This window comes from Castor canadensis, chromosome 13 (assembly GCF_047511655.1).
Source record: "Castor canadensis chromosome 13, mCasCan1.hap1v2, whole genome shotgun sequence".
NCBI lineage: Eukaryota > Metazoa > Chordata > Mammalia > Rodentia > Castoridae > Castor > Castor canadensis.
In genome coordinates, this window is record NC_133398.1 from 57,345,717 (window position 1) to 57,369,750 (window position 24,034).

Consider the following 24,034-nt stretch of genomic DNA (forward strand, 5'->3'; position numbering starts at 1 on the left):
TTATTGGAATGGGAATAGCATATTGGTAGTTGGGGTCATGAGTGTTGATGGGGAGAGTGAATGAATTTTAGCTTGTGGAGGAGAGTTGTCAGAGGGTAGGCTGAAAGGTAAGGGCTGCTGCAGGCTTCGAATCTCCATTAAAGAGTTTCCAGAAGGTAGCTTTTCAACTTTTCTAGCAGTTAAAATGAGGTGATCTTTTACAAGACAACCCTGGTAGCAAAATGCAGGATGTATTGGAGAAGGGAGAAAGTAGAGTATGGGGTGATCATTTTTATGCCAGACCTTTGCATTTTCACACAAAATTTGTATCATCTTTGTGTTCTCCATATGTATGGGGGACAGTAATAAAGATTTAGAACGTTCATAAAACATAGAATTTTTTTTTTATTTAAAAATTTAATGCTAGTGACATTTCTAAGAGTTTAGATATAGCAGTGTACAAGACAGACATGGTCTCTGCTTTCAGGGAGCTTACCTTCTACTGGGGGAGAATGGTGAGCCAAACCAACAAATGCATAAGCAAGCAATTTCAGATTGGGTAACTGCTCCAAGGAAAATAGAGTGATACAGTGATTAACCTGGAGCTCAGGTATGGAGATCTTTGTGAGCTAAGGTCCTCTGGAAAGCCTTTCTGAGGAAATGACTATGAAAACATGAGAAGTAGCCTGGTATCCTGGTACTTTTGGTACTAATTTGTGATGTCAATACGAATATAGCTTCGGTTAAAAGTCCCTTTGAGGCACTTGTATGTTCAGAGACAACCTCAGGGACAGCTTAACTTTTCATAATTATCAGAAAGCTGTCTGTAAGAAGCACTTCACTATATTACTCTATAGACTGCCTTTGCAGAATTGTGATTTAGCCTTAGCTGGGCTTTGGTGTAAATGAAATCTTTAAGAAATATTTTGCTCGTAAGCATCTTTATGTAGAAGGCGTTTGCCTATTTTACAAGGCCTACTTTTTCCTGTTGCATTGTTTAGTATCCTTATTCAACTCCCCTTCAATCTAGTTCTCTAAAAAATACCTTCTAGGAAACAGATCTGCCACTTCTGATAAATTGGCATGACTATTTTCTGCAGTTGAGTCCTACAGTGAGAACTGTGTAATCATTTTCGTTTTCTTCATTTGTCTGTTTTCCTTTGTTTGGATTCCATGACGGAATTTTCTTCTTCCTTCTACTTTTATCGATTGGATTTTTCTTAATTCAGTAGGTTATTGTAGTTTTTTGATGAAATGAAATATCAAGTCATTATTTGTAATAATAAATAAAAATCAGCACTCCAGTTTGATATTAGGATATGACTGAGAACAGATGTAAGAGGAATGGACAGATTGTGGAAATGCTTAGGAAGGAGAACTTGGTGATGAGTGGATGGGGAGGCTGGGGGACAGTACACTGGGGGAATGCTAAGGCTGTTCACAAAGAAGAGGAATACCAGAGGAAAAGCAGATCTGAAGGAAGGATAAAGACTTGGATTTTAGATGAGCATTGATCACATGTCTTGCTCAGTAGCTAGCAGTCAATTAAAAAATAGAGGACTAGAGAAAGATCATCATTAGGAATACAGATTTGAATGTTATTGAAGACTTGGAAGTAAGTGAGTCTGTCAAGGAAGGGGCTGCTTCTATAAAAGAGTTGAGGGTACAGAGGGATCCTTGATGAAGCCTACAAGTGAGTGACTACCAGAGAGGGACCCCATGTTCCAGCCTTTGGGACCGCTGTATGCCATCATCACTCTTAGACATCCTCTCCCTTCCCCCAGTCATTCAGCTGACTGGTTCCGATCATTCTTCAGGGCCCATATGAGACATTTGCATTGTGCTGGGTTGAGTTTCCTCCTTGTCTAATCTGGTTAGTCTTCCTACAGGTTCTTATAGCACCTTATACTTCCCATAGTAAAATATTAAGATCACTCATTACCAAATGAACTCCTTCTCACTATTACACTGCAGTCATTGAAAAGTGTATCTCTGGCATCTTGCTCATTGCCTGGCATTGACCTGGTGCTCAATTCACATTTGTTAAGCAAATAATTAAACTAGGAGTCATCCTAGATGTGAGAGGAATGCTGGCTCAGAAATGTCAGGGCAAGATGGATGAGAATCTAGAGAGAAGGACATGGCAGTCCACTGGGGCTGCCACAGCAAAATGCTATAGACTGGGTGGCTTAAATAGCATGAATTAATTTTCTCAGAGTTCTGGAGGCTAGGAGGTCAAGATTAAGATGCTAACAAGGTAGATTTCATTCTGAGGTCTCTTCTCTTGGCTTATAGGTGGCTGCCTTCTCCCAGTGCTCTCACAGGGCATAGAGATAGAAAAAGAAAAGGAAAGGTGGGGGAGGCTAGAACAAGCAAGCTCTAGACACCTGACCTGTCAACACCAGACTCCACTTTGGTAAGCTCATTTAACCCAAATTATCTCCATAAAGACTCGATTTCCAAATACTAAGACTTGTCTACATTAGGGTTGAGCTTCAGCATATGAATTTTTTTGTTTTTTTTGGAAACAAATATTTATAACATCACACTTCCCTCACAGCTGGATACCATTTGTGGGTTGTAGAAAGATTGACATTCCCGCTTGCAAATATGATATAATATCCAGTCTACAATGGGAGGCATCTCTCTTTGCTCTTTGCTCTGAATCCTGATTCAAAGGCTGTTGCCAGGACCCAGACAGACCTCACCTATATCATTCAAGTCTGATTGAGGGAATCTTTGGGTTTGTGCTCTTTTGACTGATCTCGTAGAACTTCTTGTGTTGTCCACCCCATCTTTCTATTCAGAAAAGACTATTTTTAAAAACTGAATGTGCTTAGGCTGCAGTTTATAAAGGAATTTCACGAGTAGAAGGGTGTCAGGCACAGGTATGTGTTAGGGAGGGAAGTTACGGAACCTGGTTTATTTTGAAGTTAGATTAGATTATTATCTGTTTGGTTGCTGTAGGTGTGGCTTTGCCTTAGGTAGGAAGGACAGCCCAGATTTCCTTTCAAGTTTCTCATTCCTTTCAAGTTTTCTCATTGGTTGCCTTAGGTAGGAGGGACAGCCCAGATTTCCTTTCAAGTTTCTCATTGGTTGGAATTTAAAAATTCATATTTTCCACACTGTTCAAAATTCTATTCTATACCCTAGAATTACAGTCTATTAAAAATCAGAACAGCAGATCTAAGAAAGAGTATGTTTTTAATGTTGTAGGAGAAGACATAGCAAACAGAGCCCTTGAATGACTCATGCAAATACTTGTCATGGTATAACTTGGATAATCATCAGATATATACGGACTCATCACCGACTCATTTCACTTTCTCAAAGAAACAATGGTAATCTGCTTTTTCTTATCTAAGTGCTCTCATGTACACAGGCAGTAGGGGTTTCTTTGGTCATTATTCGCCTTTAGTTACTTTATTCTTCGAACAATGTTTATTGGATGTGTATATTTGAATTAAAACACAAATGACCTAAATAGGGAAATAACTTTCCTTGGATCTAAGAAAGACTTGTGCTAGGCCCATGAAGTAAGACACGAGTGTGTATAATGGACCATCCCTCCTAGGAGCAGAGAGGGAGGAAAAATAGCATTTGACTTTTTGAAATATAACGTCTGTCTAGTCTTAGTAGGAATATCTATTTGCTTTTCTTTTTTGGTTGAAAGTGGCCATTTATATATTCCTGTGTTTGCTGGGAAATTGGTTCCCCTAAGGCCGGAAGTCTGGGCTAGAGGCAAAACCTTTGAAGTTTTTCTCCTTTCTTCCTTTGTACATCAGAATAAATCAAAACAAAACTCTAATCCTTTTATTATATTTGACAACCATGGACGATTTCTACCCTGTGTCAGTGAAATCACTCTTTCTCACTTGAAGGGAGAGTATTTAGGGTTCCCTTTCACCTCCTGCTTGTTTTAGGATTCGTAGACAGGACAGAAGAATAGTAATAGCTCATATGGGGGTTGGGGTAGGGGAAGGCATAAGTAACTATCACACCTCGAGGACGAATCCTGATATTTGGCTCCACAGAAGATGCCATACACTTTCACGTCATACACTTCATGTTTGTTGCTTCATTTGGGCTCAGTTTTCCTTTTGCTGTCTCTAATCTTGATATCGTAAGGTCATAATTGTTCTTTATAATGGATGCACATACAAATTCTTTGGGAAGTTTTTCCAGCAGTAAGTGTGAGGAATCTGGATAGCAACCTGGGCACAGCTTTTGGGTACCTTTGAGGCCACCACTGCTTAATTCCCTGTGCATAAGGAGTTTGAGCCAGGCCTTTTTTTTTTTAATCTCCTCATCTTTTTGGAATGAGTTTATGTTTGAATATTTTAGTTGCTTTTTATTTCCTTATCATTGTCATTATTAATTATTATTGTAATTATTATTTGGCAACAGTGGGGTTTGAACTCAGAGCCTCACACTTGCTAGGCAGGCTCTCTACCACTTGAGTCACTCCACTAGCTATGTTTGAATATTTCGAACACTATTTTTTCCACTGTGAGAAATAGATATAAAAAAAGGGCACTTGCTGTATTTTGTCACAGCAATGAAGGAGAATTCTGAAAGTGGAAATTCTGGGTGTTTTTCTCCTTAGGAAAGAACTGATGGTTTTTCAACCATTTCTTCATGAACAGCCTTGACTTTGCAGCTTCTTGAAACAGAATTTCTCATGCCATTCAAGTGGCATTGAAATAGCCACCATAAGTAATATGTTAACAAGAACAACTTGTTTAAGAGTAGTTTGTTTTCAAGGCTGTACAAATAACAAAATCATGTTATAGGTTAAGACAAAAAGCCACGACAGCCCTCCCTATCAGTCCTTTCCTTTTGGGGGGAAGAGAACCAGATGTTTATACAATATGGCAGGATGTGTGCATGCTGCAGTACGTGGAGACCTTGGGAAAGAAATCATGTCTGCACCCCTAGTGTTTCACAGTTTTAGACCCCTGACCTAGAAAACAGTTCAAACAGATGTTTAGTTCAAGGGATTTATGTTGACATCGAATTTTTTTCTTTCTCTGTGGAAATGGCTTCCTCTGAAATTGTGGTTTTTACTAGAGAAGGGACCAGAGAAACAACTCTATCTCAAAAGTTTCTAGTTCCATGTTGAAATTGTTCTGGGGCCACAGGAACAAAACAAACAGCTGCCTCACCAGCCATTACCGTTCAGGCTAACGAACATCTTTTTATTCCTTCTCCACTCCCAGTTTTGTGTATGATAAATTCAGATATTAAGTAGTAACAGTTTCTGAAAGAAGAAAAAAAAACCTCAGAAAATCCTTAGGGATGGTGAAACAGCATAAATCGTGGCCTCTCTTCCTTTCCTCCTCTCCAGTCCTCTGTCCGGTCTTCCTGCCACCCCCACCCCATTCTTTCCTTCTTCCAGAAATGATTCCTCCCAACTTTCCTCGTGGTGTGTGTGAGGAGTTCATTCCATAATTTGGATCAGTCAGAAATGATGCATTGCACCATAGCTGCCTTTATGAAAGTGTTTATTTCATATCTGAAATGTTTTCATGTGCATTCGCTCTGCTTTGACTTGCAGAAGGAGAAAGAAAGTAGTTTTACTGGAGGCAAAACAGCCACCTGTGAAAACTAATTGCGTAGGTAGAGGTTTGATGGTATCTCTGGGAGGGATCCAGCAGGAAGAAAGTAAATGTTCTTAATCTACAAGGAAATCACCTGTGTGCCAAACTGACCCTCTTCATCAAAGCCAGGACTGAAATATCCCATCAAATAGGTGGCCTGTATTCAGGAGGCCAGAGTGGGGAGGGCAGCAAGGGGGAGGAGTCAAGGTGAAGGCAGGTGCAGTTCATTTTAGTGAACTGTGAAGATAAGTAAAAAAAGACAAACATGATAGATTCAACTAAACTGCCTCATTATGGGCTGAAATGTGATATGGATGGCATATAGTTACTCTCAAACCAAAGTGACATGAAACGGCTTTTGAGTTTCATCTTTCTTCCTGCTCATGAAGTTTTCCTTTCAGTCATAAAGACTGCTACTGTCTTGGCTTCCCCACCTCTTCCCTTGATCCTACCAATCTACTACACCCAAGTGTTCCTTGCCATTAAGAGGCCAACGCTGACTTTGGTAGAGAGGCAGGAACCAATGATGCAGGCTGGCTGGTAACACCATCTGTGGAGCTCTTTGACCTGATTGTCACAAGGTCAGAAAGAGCAGGTCCACTAGGGGGGCAGGCCATGTGCTGCCTTTGTCTCAACTGCAGTGGAGGACAGATCTATTACTGATCATCCATTTGGCATGTTCTGAGTTATCTTGAAAGATTTTACGTTTTGTTTGTCGATCTAGGTGTACAGTGGCTATGGTACTAAGTGTGCTGGATTAGCACACCTTCATGTTGCCCTAGTTTTACAGCCAGAAAGTGTTGACAGTGTATATCTATATGACTCTTCTAAATGGCTGTCTTCCATGGACAATCATTCTGACTGTAGAGGACAGAAAATTTCCTAATATGTGAAGCAGCATGAGAATTAGGGAAATTTGGGGGCAAGTTAGATGATCCTTCCAGGAGTCCCATAAAAATAAATCTTTAGAAAGTGACAAAGGAGTTTTCTAAACTAAGTAAGAACATGAACTAAAATGACACTTATATGATTTTAAAAATAAGCATTTTTGTTTGGAAGACTTAGTGTCCTTGGTCATGTGGGGTCAGCCCTTGGTTCATTTAAACTGATGCTGAGCTGTCCTGGGGAGCCTTGCACAAGGAGAGCAGAGGGCTTTCTCAGAACTCAGTTGGCCTTTAGCTTTCACTGACTGGAAAGAAGCAAGATGCCTATCTGTGAAGTCCACGGGCCTCCCTTATCTCGGTGCCCTTTAGTTCCTCCCTACCTGTTCTACTCCAATGTCTTGTTGGTTCTCTTAGGACCCAGCATTCCCCTCCTATGCCCGTTAAGGAGAGAGCCTCCTACTTTCAAGAACCACCTGAGGTTTTCAGCAGAAGCCAACCTTGTAACACTGCAAATCCATCTACAGGCTGTGCTGGATGCCTGGTTCTGTTCTCAAACTCAACCCAGGCAACCAGAATATCTGGTTTTCATTAATGCCTTTTTGATGAAAGATCCTGCCAACCTTAATATGTCAGTGTCCCTGGGCCCTCCGTCCCTCTGTCTTTCCAGAGCCTAAGCCTAGTGGATCCTTGCTTGTGGGAGATCTCTCTCCTCAATCATACAAAAGACTCAGTCACAGGAACTTGCTCACACATAATCTATGGTCAAGTCTAGTTTATTTTCACCATGCCTAGGAACTTAGACCATTTTGCTATAATATATCCTTTGCACTTATGTGAGATTTGTCCAGGGATGATCCTGAATGTCTAAACTTTCAGATAGCCCTGTAGAGTATAGTTTCCTTCCCAGGCATCCAGATTTGTCCAAGATCCATCACTTCTTAGGCTTTTTCACTTTCTCCTTATTTCCGTCACTATCACAAGCAATTGACTTTTCCTTCAGTGCTCTTTTATTTTTCAAACAGTGAACTGATGTTATCATTTTAGGGGCTTTATATGCAACAATAAATAGAGAAAAGCAAATTCATTTTGGAATATGGATATTGAATAGTTGTCAGAGTTCACTCAGTGTCTAAGAGATTCTCTACAGCCTTTCATGACTGTGATGCAATTTTGTTGGGAAAACTACATATTTGGTTAGACAATCTCCTCCCCTTACAGAACTGCTAAGAGTATTTCATGGATGTTAGCACATGATTTGGGGAGACCCTGGCATACTATTAGAGCCTCCAAATGAAGACAGATTCTGGAAAGAAGGCTTACTGACAAAAGCTATCCACTACATGTTTGTTAGTTCTGGCTCAATTTGAAATTGACCAAGTGTGTGTGTGTGCGTGTGTGTTTGTACACATGTGCATGTAAATATGTGTGTTTTGGTTTTGTAATGTTTTCATGCCACATACTTTCAAATGAAGTGACATTCTAACCTGACTTATGAAGACAGGGTATGAAACTTTTTTTTAAAGTAGCTCAGAAAGGAGGCTATAAAAGAGAGTAAACAGCTGAAACAATTGTAATATTTCTCAAAGTAGTTTCCTACTTCATACCAAACCTTCACCAAAATCTTGTTTGGAATGGTTTTTAGTGCAAGCTATCCAGGAACAAATACCTTGTTGGCAGTAGCAGCAACAGAAAGAGAATTCAAAGCTAATATAGTAGTAAGACCTCTTCTGCCTTTGTCTAAGAAGTTTAGGAGCTAATTTTATGCCGCTGTCTTGCCCCATAGCAGAAGAAATTCTGGTCAGGAGAGCAGACCTGGAAAGGTAGCACAGGGCTGCTTACTCCAGATGTGCACAAGTGTTCTCACAGACTTAGACAGCATGCGGTTCTTACCCACCAGCATAGTTCTCTGACTGGAAGGGCTGAATTATTCAGCAGAATCCTGAAAGCATTGTTCCTTTACTAATAAGCATCCAAGGTTAAACAGCCTGTTGGTTAAATTGCATGTTGGAATAAATTGCCCTGTTAGATGAGAGCAGTTATAAAACTATAGTAGATCTGAATGAATGTTCTCAGTGATGATAAGCGGTACCTTTGCTTCTATTGAACTCATATTCTAAAATGAGTCATCAAAGAGGTTCTTTGACACTTACTATGTCCATAAAATAACACTCAAGATGCTTGACAACAATGGCTGCAGCCACTAAAAATATAAATGGAGGAAAAAAGCCTACACTGCTCACTTTAGCAAATTGTATTATTTAAGCAAATCTAATTATAAGAAAGTGATATGATGCTGAAGGAAAACCTTGTTGTTTTAAAAATCTCACCTTTCTTTAGCACTATAATAAGGAATTCTACCTTTTTATCTTAATAAATTCAAAGACAGACCATCGCTGGTATATTATTCACCTTATGCATAGAATGATCTGTTATTAAAAGATTTTTAAAAATTTATTGTTTGTTTATACAGCACGAACTAGGCTCTAAACATGTAGATTTCTTGTGCTGGGAATTCACAGTTCAAAATCCAGCTTGTAGAAGAGCGCCTTCCAGACTTTGATATTCCTTTGCAGCTGTGCAGTAGCTGGAATAAGTCATAGCTGTACTGTGTTTTAAGACTTTACTCAGTTTTATATGTGTATCATCTCATCTAATATTCAGTAATCTTATTCTTGTCCCCACTTTATAGGTGAGGAACCTGAGGCTCTATGTTAACTGACTTGCCCACAACTTAGTAGATGTCAAAGTCAGATTTAAAACCAGGATAGTCTGACTTTAGAGTACTTGGTGCATTAATATACAAAAGATGATTGAGTCTTGATTACTAGGTGAGCTCTTCCTCCAGGTGCCCCTTTTGCTAGGTAACCTGAAGATGGTTTGACTCTCAACTATGCTCAGTTCTGGAATAGATACAGTCTCATTAGAATTAGTGTAGAGTCAAGGACAAGCCAAGCTAACCCATGGAAACAAGTTACTGAAAAGCAGGATTCAGGGAATGCACAGCTTGAAGATGCTGTGCTGTCTCTGCAGGATTTGCCTCTGGAAGTGGTGTGTGTTGGATTGGATCCCTCCCCTACTTAGGTCCCTCTGGCTCTTCTCACCCAATTGATCTTGTCACCTTAGGTCCAGTTTTATGAGCGCATGGTGATTAAGTAACTGTGATTCTCATGGTTCTGCCACTGTGAATGCCAAATAGGCTAGTGTTTCTGAAACATTTTAATGGTCTGGCATATTCACTTTCCTTCTGGAAGTTAGTGGTTTGGAGGCAGGAATATGAGTATTTTATTTCATTCTCCTTCTTTCCTTTCTCTCTCTCTGTATTTTATTAGTCTTTCTTTATTTTCTGACTTTTCTTCTATTATGTTTTTTTCTTTATGTTCCTTATATATTTTCTTCTTTATGTATAACAGTGAAATTAGTAGCACTGGCTGAAAAGAAGATTTTATTTTTTTAAGGATGGGGAAATTGTTAAAATGTCTTGGGAAACATGTTTATTTCTAAAAATGTGCAGAGTGGATGTATGGTTAATAAAGTTTTTTCTTGACTATACTTTTCCCTCCTGTAACTGCATTTTGGGATGGGATAAAACATGGAAAATTGAGATTAAAAATGCAGTTAGACCTTCTTCACACTCAAATTCAACTGCTTTGGAATCTGATAAGTGTTTTTGTTGATTTTACATGTGCATGTTGTTAGAGAGCAGCCTCTGGGAAAAGTAGGTGAAAATGAATATTTTTGGAAAAATAATTTTGGTAAAATTATGGGGACAAATACCATCATTAGTTTCATTTTGCACATAAGGGATAAGCAAGGGAACTTTCCAGGAGCCTGCAGCTAATACATGGTGGATTTAATCTTGGTGCTTTGATTCTAGAATCTGTGCCTCACTACTACCATACTAGCAAAACCAGAGAGTGAAAATAAAGGACCTGTTGAATCTGGAGCTAATTTGAGTGGTTAGAGTTGTTTTTGAAAGGCACCCAGGCCATTATTTGATCAGTTTCTATATATGAGGTCCTGCAGTTGACTGTGCTATAGCACATACCAAGACTAATCAATGAGCTGGATTGTTTGCAAGTAATTTATAATAACCTTGTGAAAGCCTAAAACCTTCCACATTCCAACTGTTCCTTTGGTAAAATTGAACTTTTTTGTTATCTTTTTTAAGACTGTTATGAGGGTTAACCTGTCACCACCTATACAGCATTTTGTACAAATTGAAGCACGTACACCATGTTTATATCAATGATATTCCATCTGATTCTTACTAGCTTATACCTGGTCATTGGTATGTCCTGAACTTTTATATCATGTTTGGTTAATAGGAAGTTTATCATCCCATGAGTCATAGACCACACACCCATGTAATGAGGATTGTAAAACAAGGTAATGTCAGATGCTCACTATCACTGACATGTGTTATAGTTGAGATTTAAGCCCTGTTGAGGTTGGTCTTTCATTAAAGAAAGTCCAGTAATTGTCAGAGACAAAATGTTCAACAAAATCAGCAACATTTTCCTTCAATTGCAGAGCAAAATGTGTTGCTTCTTTATGGTTCATCCAAGTTTATTTCAGTTTGAAATTTGGAACCATGGTTGGTACTTTCATAAGCTAGTGCTTTGAGGCTTGTGACTTAAATGCTTTTGTCTGAAGTTCACTGAAGAGGGGTAAAAGATCATTGCTATTGCTTAGCTCTCTAGTTCCTTCTTATTATCACACACATCTACATATGTGCACACACAGAATCCCAACCAAACAGCATTAAAAAAAATTTATTAAAATTAAGAGGTAAACTGTTCTGCTCTTGGTGAGACATTAATAAGCATGTGATAATTAAATTATTTATCTAGGAACCTGTATGTTATTGTAAACACTAATATTATAGCAGATGAGGTTTTGGATGAGTGGAGGGCCTTTGAGCGGCTGTTAGAGTACCAATGCACTGGAGTACTGTAAAATAAATTAGCCTCATCAGTTCACTTCAAATCAGCAAATCATTATTGAGTACAAATCCCCGAAGATGCATGTCGCCATGCTTATGTGCTTATGTCTGGTGGAGGGGAGAAGATCAGTAAGTAATGCAAGACCTTATCAAGTTGGTCTTTAAGAGGAGTGTAACTGTGAACTTCTGAGGTGCCAGGAAGGGTTCTAGGGGAGGAGCAAACATCTTATAGAGAAGTGGTGTTTTTAACTGACCGCAAGAGATGGGTTTTATCAAGTGCAAGGGAGGCAGTTAGACCAAGGGAATAGTATGAGTGAAAGTCAAGGGCAGGAAAATGCTTATTACTGAGTGAGGCTGGAATATAGAACCCACAGGTGGGAGGTGAGAAAAATAGGTTGAAATTACTTTATGAAGAGCCTTGAATGTGGCTTTGAGGGATTTGTACTCACTATGTGATTCCTCAAAGACATCTAGGGGCACTTTCCAGGATATTACTGATTCTTAAAAAAGAATTCGGACAAATTGAATAAAACATTTTATTTGTGCATTATTTCTTTGTGTCAGAGAATCAAAATCTCCCTTACTTTTTTTCCTTCTGTGATGATTTGGGCTATCTTACCCTACTTAGAAAAAACCATACACTTATAGCTTATTCTCTTTATGAGCATTTCCAGCTTTCCTTGAAACAATCGCCTTGAGAACTGTAAAATTATCTAGCTATTTTCTGATTGGTGAGATGGCTTAGTCCCATTGTTCCAAAGAACATGTATCTAGCAAACTTCTTTCTTTCAAACATTTGTTAGTTCAATTCAGATGTTATTGCTAGAGGTAAGATGTGATGCATCTGAGAAGGGAATAAAAGGCCAGGACAAAAGAAAAGTTGAATAGTCAAAGATGAGCTATCACCATCAGAAAAAGTAAACTAGAGTACCTGATTTGATTGAAAAACTGGCGATAATACTGACTTTAAAAGTTGTTGCAAACTTGCTTAAACTTTTTTCATGGATGGAATGGATGGAAATTATGAAATGTTGATACAAAAATTTTTTTGGTCTTCCTCTCTGGAAAACCTTCTCTTCCTTTCTTTACTCCTTCATTCTTTGCTTCTTTCCTTTTATCCATCACCAGTCTTTTCTTATTGCACAAATTTGGTATTAAATTCAGGTGATCACCGAGTGCTGGTGGCTAGTGCATATAATTCTAGCTACTCAGAAAGCAGAGATCAGGAGGATCACGGTTCAAAGCCATCCCTGGCAAACAATTCACAAGACTTTATCTTGAAAATAACGAACACAATACAGGGCTAGTGGAGTGGCTCAAGTAGTAGAGTGCCTGTCTAGCAAGCTTGAAGCCTGGAGTTCAAACCCCAGTACCACAAAAAAAAAAAAAAAAAAAAAAAAAAAATCAGGTGATTTTTACAAATGCAGTTTTTTGTTACAGGGAAATGGAGTGGCATTTTTCCTCATACCACAAAGCTGCAGCAGAGAGGGACATGCATTGTGACATCAGTAGCTCCTAAGACAGCTTGTTCTCATTATCTTGATCACTTTGCTTAGAGGGTTCCTCAAGGTAATAGTTAGTAGGGATGTATCTGCTAGTGATGAACGGAGAATCCATTCACTCTGTTTTTCATCAAACATGTGTTGTCTTGAATGCTAATAGTACAATTACAGGCACATCTTTACTTTTCTTCTGTGTATTACAACTTTTATTTTAAAAATGTAAATGTTTGAAAATCACGAGCCTTACATTGCTGCATATTCTTTCTCTGCAGTTATGACTTTACTACTTTACTTACTGACAGAAAAAGGAAAGGATAAAAACATGAGAAAATAGGAAATCTACAATATTTTTGAATGTTATGATATTTTATGTTTAGTCTATTCAAAAGCAAGTTAAAGTGAATTTGTATAAATAGATGTCCAGGTGTCTTAAGAAGTAGTACCAAAAAAGAAAATTGGAAATATTTCAAACAATATATTTCAAATATTTTGCAGCACTGGGCGATATGTTTGGGACTTTGACATTGGCTACACCAGTCTGTTTGTTATTCCTCATGGTTATATTTCCTTCTAGAGGAGAAAGATTAAGAAGTGGGCCTTATATTTAATTCTCTGACTTGTGTTTTGGGGAGTGAAATATTTTCTCTCTCTGAGAGATAAGGATAACCAGAGTTTTAAAACCTAGCTACTCCCTGAATGCATGTTCCCCTGTAAATCCTGCAGCAACTGAAAAATCTCCTGATAGATGTAAAAATTAATTAATGTCTTAACTGCCATGCAAAGAATGTGGGCATATGTTGTTAATGGTAACTGAATCCCATAGAATTTCTGTGACTTGCCTACTAAAGCTCCAGTAGTGCAGTAGGAGTGAAAGCCAAGGCCCACTTTCTGCTGTTTTCCTGTCCATCTGGGTATTTATCAAAGTTGGACCTGTTTGTTTTGTTCTCTAAGTGTTCCCTGTTCAGTGAGCCTGTGTAATTCCTGATCATTGGTGCAGACATTGGTGTGCAGGATGCCTGTGCAGGATTTGGGTCGCTGGAATTGACACGCTGCGATTAGCTGCCCTCCTGCAGGAGGCCCCAGGCCCCTGGGCAATGGTGGAAGGAGCAGCAAAGTGTGTATGTGACCTCTACCAGTGAAGTGCCCGCTGGCTCACTGATACCACTTGCAGTAACCTGAATGACTGGTTATTCTGGTCAGGAGAAAATAGCACTGACATCATGTGATTCTGGCAAAGTAAACCACATTGGAACTTGGCCTTTGAATACCCAAGGGGCTGGCAGCAATCTCAGGGGTTGGCTGGGAGCCCCATTGAGTTCACTAGTAATCAGTTGACTGCTGAGCTGGACAAGCTGCCCTAGTTTTTCTGACAAGCTCTGTCTAAAAGAATGATGGGCAGTCTGCCATTAGGATTTTTTAGCAGAGTTGCTAAAGATTAACTCTTTAGCTACTGTCCATATATGTATCCTTCATTATGCATTGGTATGCAATTAGATAAACCTTGATGGGAAGGTGCTAATTCCTTATTCAATTACTGTGCCTGGAATTCCTCTGTTGCACAATGCACACCCAAAGGCAAGGAAGAACACTGTGAACCCCTTTATATGCATGTTTAAAGGAATGCCAGTGGCCTGGTTTTCCTTGAAGGTTCTAGTTTGTTATTTCAAATAAAATGCTATAATCTTTAATCATAAAAAATGTCAGATGTGGCATATCCCAACCACACTTTGGGAATAGTTATCACCTATGAGAAGCCTTTGATGTTTATTTATTAAGCATATTCTTTTCAAAAACTTTTGATAACTTAGAATACCTCAGAAAGGAAGTATTTGAGTCAGTTGTCATTAGTCCAGGGAAACCAATTCTTCTGGATGAATCTGACTTCTCAATAGGCTTATTTGATTTTGCTAAAAAAGTTGATATCTTAGTAACATTTGTTCCTGTCCTCACATACTTAAAATAATAAACAATTGATGGGGTTTCACAGGTTGATTCAAACATTCTGTATACTGTACTCCCAGTGGTGAATGTGGCATGTTTGCTCTTGCATATACTGGAATTTTTCCTTAGGCATACTTCCTGTATGACAGATACCTATGAGAGTGATGATTGGACACTAAAGTCCTCTGGTAGTGCTTCAGCCTCCTTTACACAGTTAGACCGAGGCAGTGATGGTGTCCCTGTGGGAGTGAACACCAGTGATGTGCTGTTTACCTTGGCACACGTTCGAGAGTTTTAACAGTAAAAGCTAAGGTTCCCAACATCTTTCTTCCTATTGAGTTGCAACTTTGATTATGCCCCATCTTTGATACATCCTTCCAAAAAGCCATGTTTGAAAATGGTACACGTGCCTCTCATGTTTAAGAGATTTGTGACATTAGCAATCTGGAGATTTTATGGTCCATCAAAGAACTTACGTGAAAGAACAGAAAGAAAACACATGTGCAGACATTTTCTAATAGGTTCTTTCTCTTCCCCATACATTTTGTTTCCCTTTTCTCAACACAGTAACTTGACAGGCCATAGCTTCAAAAAGACCCACCTCATACAGAAATAAGCATCCAGTGTGGCAGCCTTTTAGGTGCACAACGAAAGGAAAATTTTAACTTGTGATCTTTAGATTTATCAAGAGAAGATAAAAGACACTCAGGGGACTTGAATAAGGTTTATACATAGGTGAAAATTTTTAACACGTTTTGTGTCTACTGGGTGTGGTATTGGGGAAGGAGTCAGTAAAGATACCCGCAAGACTTCGGTATTCCTACATGGTCCAAGAATTCACCTACTTTTCTCTTTATATGAGGACAGTATCCCCACTGACTGTTGTTCAGCCCTCATTTATCCCAAGAAAGGTCTTGGGGAGGTGAAGCAGTTGTGGAATTACCCTCCTCCCATCTCCCCTTATCTCCTGCCTCCTTCCCTCCTACTTCATTCCTTTTCTCTCTACTCTTCTTTCTTCCTTCCTCTTTTGTTCTCTCCTTCACTCATTCATTCTTTCCTTCTTATTCTCTCTCTCTCTCTCTCTCTCATTACAGAGCATCTAAGACCGTGTTAACATGAAATTTTGGGGTAATGCCATTTCTAGGTAATAATTAAGAAAATTAGGAAGTTAGGTCTGAGGTTTCATCTCAGGTCTATAATGTAGTGTTTTAACTTGGACAAGCTCTTTGAGTCTTAATTTTCTTATCAGTAGAACAGGAATTATGTGCACCTTCCAGAGTTTATATGTGACTGGGAATATTAACTTTTTTTGTGGTACTGTGGCTTGAACTCAAGACCTACATCTTGATCCTCTCCACCAGCCCTTTTTTATGATGGGTTTTTCCGAAAGAGGGTCTCATAAACTCTTTGCCTGGGCTGGCTTTGAACGGTGATCCTACTGATCTCTGTCTCCTCAGTAGCTAGGATTGCAGGTGTGAGCTAGAGGTGCCTGGTTGGAAATACTACATTTGAAACACTTAGTTGACTTTGTAAGAATTTTACAAAAGTTATCTTTTATCTTTAATGCTGTAACTCACTTGAGATCTGTAAGACATCCTAGGGTCCTATTTAGATGTCACTGCAAACCTATTTTGGGCCATGCCCATCAATTCTAGGATCAGTTTGCTAAAATATAAAAACCCAAACAATGTCTGAAGCAGTCTCAGATACTTAGTAGAACACCCTCATAGTTTAACCCAAAATGTTTAATAAACATTTTTTGAAATATGCAGCAATCCATTGAAGTTTCCTGAAAAATGCTGCCTTTGTCTGTGTCTGACTTTTCTAACTTCATTTTGTTTATTTCAGGAGTCATGTTGGCTATTGAAAGATGTCACATTCTTGGTAGCATTTGGTTTCTATATTAATTACAGTTGTCAGAGGGTGAAGTTATGCAGATTGGACTGAGAAGGGGAAGTTACTGGTTGATATATTTAAAAAGTACAGTTTTAGGCTGAGCGTGGAGGTATATGCCTATAATCTCAGTTACTCAGGAGGCAGAGACCAGAGGATTGCAGTTCAAAGCCAGCCAGGGCAAAAGTTAGTGAAGCTCTGTCTGAAAAACGAGCTGGGTGTGGTAGTACACTCCTGTGCACTAAGAAAGTAGACAGGAGAATCATGGACTGAGGTTGGCCCAGGCAAAATTATAATGAAAAACAAACTAAAAAAGCAACAGGATGAGGAACATGGCTCGAGTGAAGGTCCTGAGTTCAGTTCCCAGTACCAACCAACCACAAGTAAACAAACAAACAAAAGAAGTGTGGTTTTCCCTCAAGTATGGCCTGACTCAGTTGCTGTGATGATGTAGTTGGGAATATCTCTCTGCTCCTCATTGTCTGTTGTCCTCTTTGTTACCTTCTTTGTAGATAGCCAGGCTTTGCTTTCACTGCAGTGACCTCTAAGGTTCTATTGGCTGAGCAACTGAGAGGGGAGGAAAATGTTCTCTTGCTCAGTGGTTCTAGCCAAAGTTCCCAGGGTGGCTATCGTTGGCCATTCCTGACCCAGTCCCTGAATGGTGCATTCTTCTCATTGGTGGCTTCTGGTCTCCTGGAGCTAGGAAATGAGAGCAAGACAACCCAAACTAGGTGTTCATAGAGAGTAGGAACAGTGGGATATTAATGCTTTATCATCACAAGAAAGTTGTAGAAATTCTGCCGACAATGCCCAAACAAAGAAACCAAAGAAATAGATATTCACTGTAAATGAAAAATCACAACCACCCCCCCCCACCCCGATCCTGCTTTTGGCTTAGGTAGGAGTGAAACTGTTAATGTGGTGACATCTAAGCTTGCAGAATACCTACTAATTACCCTGACTATAGGCCAGGTGGTAGGCCATGCACTCCTGTATTGTACTTCTGATCCTCATAGTAATCCTACAAGGTAAGCATTAAAATCCCGCTTTACAGAATGGGAAGCTGACATCTAGTGAAAGTGTATAACTTGTTCAAAGTCACCCAGTAGTCAGTGGTGGGGGCAGTTACTAGCTGCGTGATCGCCATGTTGCCCTGCAGCCATGCCCACACCGGTGTCAGATGGCCCTCTGGGCATGAGGCAGTGCAAAGACCTTCCCCTCAGGCGTAGATGGCTGACATTTTTTCCTGTGGGAAGTGGAATAGGCTCCTTTTCCAGCACGGGGTTTTGAAAGGCAGTACTTTAGAATCTTATAATAGATACAGTCAGTGACTCGCCCTACCTTATTGGAAGGCCTCCGAACCTTAGTTGGATCTGTCTGTAAAATGGTGACAGGACTGTTAATTAGCTGGGAGATTAATTAGTCTGTTTGTAAAGTTATATGTACTCAGCGCCACACTAGGGATTTAATAAATCAGCTTCACTACTTAATCATGGGCTATTTAAGTTCTTTTGACTAGGATGCATGTCTTTGTCAACTTGGGCTGACATAATAATGTGCCTTAGGCTGGGTGCCTTAAAAAACAGAAAATTCTTTTCTCAGTTGTGGAACTGGAAGTCTGAGAGCAAGGCCCCAGAGTGATTGGGTTGTTTTGAGGGCCTCTTCCTTCCTCACGTGGCAGAGAGAGAGAGAGGAAGAGGGAGAGGGAAAGGAAGAGATAGGAGAGGAGAGGCAGAGAGATAGACACCAAGCTCTCTGGCATCTCTTCTTGTTAAGGACACTAAACCTATTCTGTCAGGGTCCACACTTATGAGCTCATTTAACTTAATTACCTCCATGAAGCCTCTATCTCCAAATACAGTCACATTGGGCATTAGGACTTCACCATATGAACTGAGAGGAGCACACAGTTCAGCTCATAGCAGTGTGATTTTTACAGGTTTTACGGGAGCCACATGCATACCTTTTCTCTTTCACTGTAGCCCATTGGGACTGTCAGGGACCCTGAACAAGAGAGTTTGCTATAGGTTATTTTTTAATATTTATCAATTTGGGGGGAAGTAATTTTAAATTACTCATGAAGTTCCCACTTAGAGCAAAAGTGTTTTGAAAATGACACAGCAAACATGGGTATTCACTCAATAATCCAGGTGTGAGATATGTACAGATAGTGATGTCAACAATGGGTCTGAAAGCTCAAAGGAGGAAACAATCTCAGGCCTCTTAAGAAGGACTAGCAGAGTGAAATTAAATGTTGATATCACAGGGTAAGGGAAGTTGCACGGGGAAAGGCAAAGCAGCATCCTGGTGGTTGGAATGCCCTTCCATATGGAAGTGTAGTGACTTGCTAGACCTGAGGCCAGGAATGTGGAGAGCAAGTGGGAGCCGCCTTCCAGCTGACTGCTCAGGGTCTGGGATCCAAGTACCTTATCTATACCAGCTATTTGGAGTTTATTCCAGAGATAACAGAAAGCCTTTGAAAGTCTTAAGGAAAAGGGGAAGTGTCATAATTAGGTTTGGATTTTGGACAAGCAAGTTTCTAAAATACATGGGTTGATTAGGGGGTTAGAGTTGCTGTCTGTACTGTCTAGGACGCCTTGCCCCATCTTTGCACACATCTTTCAACACTCCTCTGGGGTAATATCCACAGTAAAGTCATTCCTGATTGGTCCAGGTTGAATAATACTCCCTCTTCTGTCCCACTTCTGTGATTTATGTGTAGATGTTGTTTGTATAACATCGTAGGATAATGATGTGTTTACATATCTCTCTCACTGCTTGACTTGAAGCATGTAGGGAGTATGTGTGTTTTCCTGGCTTGTTTCATGGCTCTGTTTTGCATCCACAGCATACAGTATGCGGCACATTGTAGGACTTCTTATTTGTTGAACATTACGATGCTGAACTAAGTCCACTGTGAGAGGAGAGAAGCAAGAAGGACATGGAAAAAGCTGCACTGGTTGGAACAGGAAGAACAGGGTGCAGTATGGGGTAGGCAGGAAGAATTGGGATGGTTCTGAGGCTTCTAACTTGGCTATCTGGGGAAATGTTAATTCCCTTAATAGAGACAGTGAAAGAAAGAACTGAGTTTGGAGGTGAGTTGTTCAGTTGGATTTTTCTTTTGGGTGGATATGGACATTCCAAGCAGTGGTGTCTAGCAGGCAAATGAAAATACACATCTGAATTTAACTTTGTTGATATCTCAAACCTTTGAAGCTAAAGCTTAATTGAGATTGCAGAGGGTGAGAAACAGAGCCAAGGCTACAGCTTTGGGGAATGCTGACTTTTAAGGAAGTGGCAGAAGATTTGGAGTTAAGGAGAATGGAAGTGAGAAGTCAGATAAATAGGAACATTATCAGGACAGCTCCATGTCATAGAATTAAAAAGAAATTAGGCACATGCTAGACTAACTATAACCAGAGAATTTATCAAAACAGTACATGTAATAATAAGAACAGCAACAGCAAGATTAAGGACAGTAGTATTTACTGTGTTCTCAGTCCTTATTATGTTTCAGGCATTTTGCTAAATGCATCGCCAACATACCCCAATTGTTTCAAAATTGAAGTCTGTTATCTTGTTTAAACAGATCTGTAAATTCAAACTCAGAGAAGTCGAGTAATATACCTAAGACCAAACAACCAATAAATATTGGAAGTGGGCATGCTTTGTGAACTTTGGTATAGTGCAAAGAATACTAGGCAGTTATAATTTTGTGGTGCAGCAGTCCAAGGAGACTGTGGAGAAGAAATTTACCATACTCTTCCCCACTATCCCAGAAGAAAGATAGTTCTTTCTCCCTTACATGGATGAGAGAATATGAGGATGAGTTACATTCCTTTTGAACTTTCTCATTTAAATCAGCTGACTCAAATCTATTAGTGACTGCAGTATATCCGATTGCATTAGTATGTGGTATGTATTTTAACTTTATTTTCTATTATATGATCATTTAAAAACCATTCTTATCCACCATTTCCTCTACAAACTTCTTATACTTACATTGTACAACCTGAATTTTTATTTAATAAGGAGAATTATTTAAATAAGAAAGTGAATCCTGAATATTTTTAAGCAATTGTGTTTAGTGCTTCCATGTGGAGTTGCCTGCTGAAGAGGTATACACAAAAGCAATTCCTGAAAATATTTGCTCATAATTGCTGCACTCTTATGGATGTGTTTTCATATATAATTCAGGAAAGAAAATAATTGCATGTGATAGATTAGTATTACAACATAAAAGTACTGATTTGTGTATTCTATTTTAGTTCATTGCTAATTCTCAAGAGATAACTATAAAGTAATTTCTTAGAAACCAGACAGTTTAATTTTGCTACCAGTATCATTTTAAAGCATTAGTGTGCATTTGCTGTGGTGGCTTTGTTCAGGGAGCCCTCCAGCTGCAGAGATTATGACTTGGGCTCCCCCCTACCCCACCATTGTTCCCTCACCCCAAGCATTCCTGTTTGAGGTTTCTTTGTCTTGGAGAGGACAGACATCTCTGCCTTTTAGACTACCTGAGATGAGGTCGGGATTTCTCAGAAAGAACTTTTGTAAAGAAAATCTTAAGGGAGATGCAAGATAACAAGATATTGTGTAAGAAATGGATGAGCACAGTTGTTTTTTTTTCCAAACTGAATTAGGTAGATTTAACCATAGGTTGATTTTTCTGGGCGAACAGATACGTTTATCTCCAGTTTGTCTTCCCTCCCTAGTTAAAAACAAAACAAAACAAAGCAAAACAATCCAAGCTCTCCCAAATCTACCCCTATTGTAAATTCTAGAAACTAGAGGGTGTAGCAATTGAAGTAAAGGAGGAGGGTCAAGACAGCTGTGATTGCAGCTTTCTTCCCACCCTATGGTTTCTATTACTGATTCATATTTGTTCTGGAATCACATGCCAGATTCTCCTCTTTCAACAACTTCATTATGCAAGATAATATTTTTTTGAAAAGGTAATGTAACTTGATTTTGCTGTGCCTTCAAATCATTGGTTATCTTTTCTTCAATTTGTATGCTACAGATTGAAGAATTTCCCTCTGGGAATTTCCATCAAGTGATTGGTTTTCATAGATTCTGTATATCTAAGGAGGGAAGGAATGAGATTTGAACTATAGTTTAGATGACTAAAATATCTGCGAACTTGGTTAAATCAGTTCTCTCTTTACTGAACTGTTGGATTTCTTTCAAGGTGCTGTCTCCTAACCAACACACTGTACAAATAACTGAAGTTTAATATAGATATATCTTGATGTGTTTAGATTTGGTAAACCCTCTTATCTTTCAAACATGCATCGTTTATTTAAAATGCATAGACATATGCTCAGAACAAAGTTATTTTCAGTGCATATATATTCATTAGCTTGTGTGTGAAAGTACATTTTAAATAACAACCATTTCAATATTTGTTTTTCTTTCAAAACTTTCTTTTCTCTCCATCTTGGTTTAATTGAACCCTAGGCCTGAACTCTTTAAAACATTCCCATGGAGCCAGAGTACATTTGAACATCTTTGACTGATGTAAAATAATTGCTTTGTTCATCATATACCCATGCATGATAAGATATGCATAAGAAAAAATCTGGTACAGAAGTATAAATAATACTTATCTTTAAGCCAGCATCTGTCATCTGCTTCAGCAGACAGTGCTTGCTTTCTTCCTAGCACAAAAAAGGCTGAAAGATTTATGGAGCAGCTTTGTTTGTGCACTGTGATACTTAATCAATTTTTATTAAATTCTAAATTAAAACTTGGCTTTCACTACTGTGACATCTCTGATGTCTACAAGGGGAGAGATCATAATGCCCTGGAAAGGTTAAGCATGGGTGATCCAAATCCCCAATCTCTTTCTTCCTCCTGGACTTCTCTTAATAACTTTCCTAAATCTGACCAAATTCCAATGTAGGAATGCATTGGAAAAGGTAAATGCAACTCAACTTTGGACTTTTCAAACTTCTAGAGGGTGGGTATTTGTAGTTTGCTTTTAATAATCTCATGCATGTCCTCCTATCTGAGAAAAGAGTACATAAATTTATTTCAATGTGCAGAAAATGTGCTCATTTTGCATTTACAATGCTCTGATAAATTAAGATTCACTAGTTATGATTCCAGAGAGTTTTAAGTTTTTGATAATAGAGGCTTAACATGTTAGAAGTCTGATAAGAGACATGGGTTGGTAGCCTTCTTTTCTGACTGGTTTGCCTGCTAATTCTTACCTTTGAAATTTTCTGACATTTTCATACAAATTCTTTTGTTTAAATACCAGTGTATGTAGGAGACCTACTCAGAGAGTTTAGTTTATAAATGACCTTTTTATCTTTGTGATCTTATGTATATAAGAAACTTGGAATCATGAGTCAAATTGAGATTTTTTTTTAGGAAAAATATAAAAATTATATTTGTGTTTTTTTTTTCAGATTCTGTATCTATATGGAGAGGAATAATAGAGTTTAATTAAAATGTATTTCTCCACTGAATTCTGGTATTTTTTGTGTTTGAGTTTGATTTTTCTTACATCTGGTACACACCAGACTAACCTGTACATATTATTCCTTTGGAAACATATGTTTATGGGCCCGGATCCAAGAGAAGCTTATGTATCTACATTTCAAAGTGTAAGGTTTCTTGAAGAGAAGAGAGGGAGGAAAACAACTACAAGATTTGTTGTTAATTATTGTTTATTTTCTAGGAAATATGGCAAGCTGTAAACTTAAGATCAGAGTATCTGTGTTTTTGAATTATGTAATATGCTACTTAGGAGACAAGTGGATTGAAGAAAAATTTGGAAGCCAATTCTTACATGCCCAAAGAAAATTAATAATTCACGTAGTTGGTTCTTTCCCATCACTCATCTTTTTCATTTCCACATTTATACTTTGGTATTACACATATTCTAGCTATAAATACCACATGTACACAGAGATGCTAATATTGTACATCCTGTTTATCTACTTATTACCTAAGGCTTGATGCATAGTCTGGTATTTACTTGGCCTTGATAAAGACCCGGTACTCTTTGTATGTGTGACTAGAGATGCAGTCTTTTAAGTTCTATAATTATTCAGAAGCCCAGCCCAGAAACAGTTAAGTGGCAGGTAATTGCCCAAAATATCTACCCATTTGCCTAAGATGTATTTGGTCTCTGAGTGTATTCTCCCCATGTGCCTTCCTTCTCCACTGCTGCTGATTCAGAAAGACCCTTCAGCATTGCTGTGAGTAGAGAAGAAACCCTGAATTACTGATTGAAAGACAGCCCTGCTCAACTGGATACACAAATAAGCTGTGAGGATGGAG

At 38.8% G+C, this 24,034-nt stretch overlaps 1 protein-coding gene and 1 long non-coding RNA gene across 16 annotated transcripts in view; both read left to right on the plus strand.

Moving 5' to 3' along the window:
* Positions 1 to 13,295, plus strand: part of LOC141415429 (uncharacterized) — a 42,908-nt gene extending 29,613 nt beyond the window's left edge. Inside the window, exon 2 of the long non-coding RNA XR_012440437.1 lies at positions 1 to 13,295. This exon is cut by the window's left edge and continues 16,606 nt beyond it. This is a non-coding gene — a long non-coding RNA (uncharacterized lncRNA).
* Nfib (nuclear factor I B) overlaps positions 1 to 24,034 on the plus strand; it is a 442,869-nt gene that overhangs the window by 248,328 nt on the left and 170,507 nt on the right. The window lies entirely within an intron of this gene.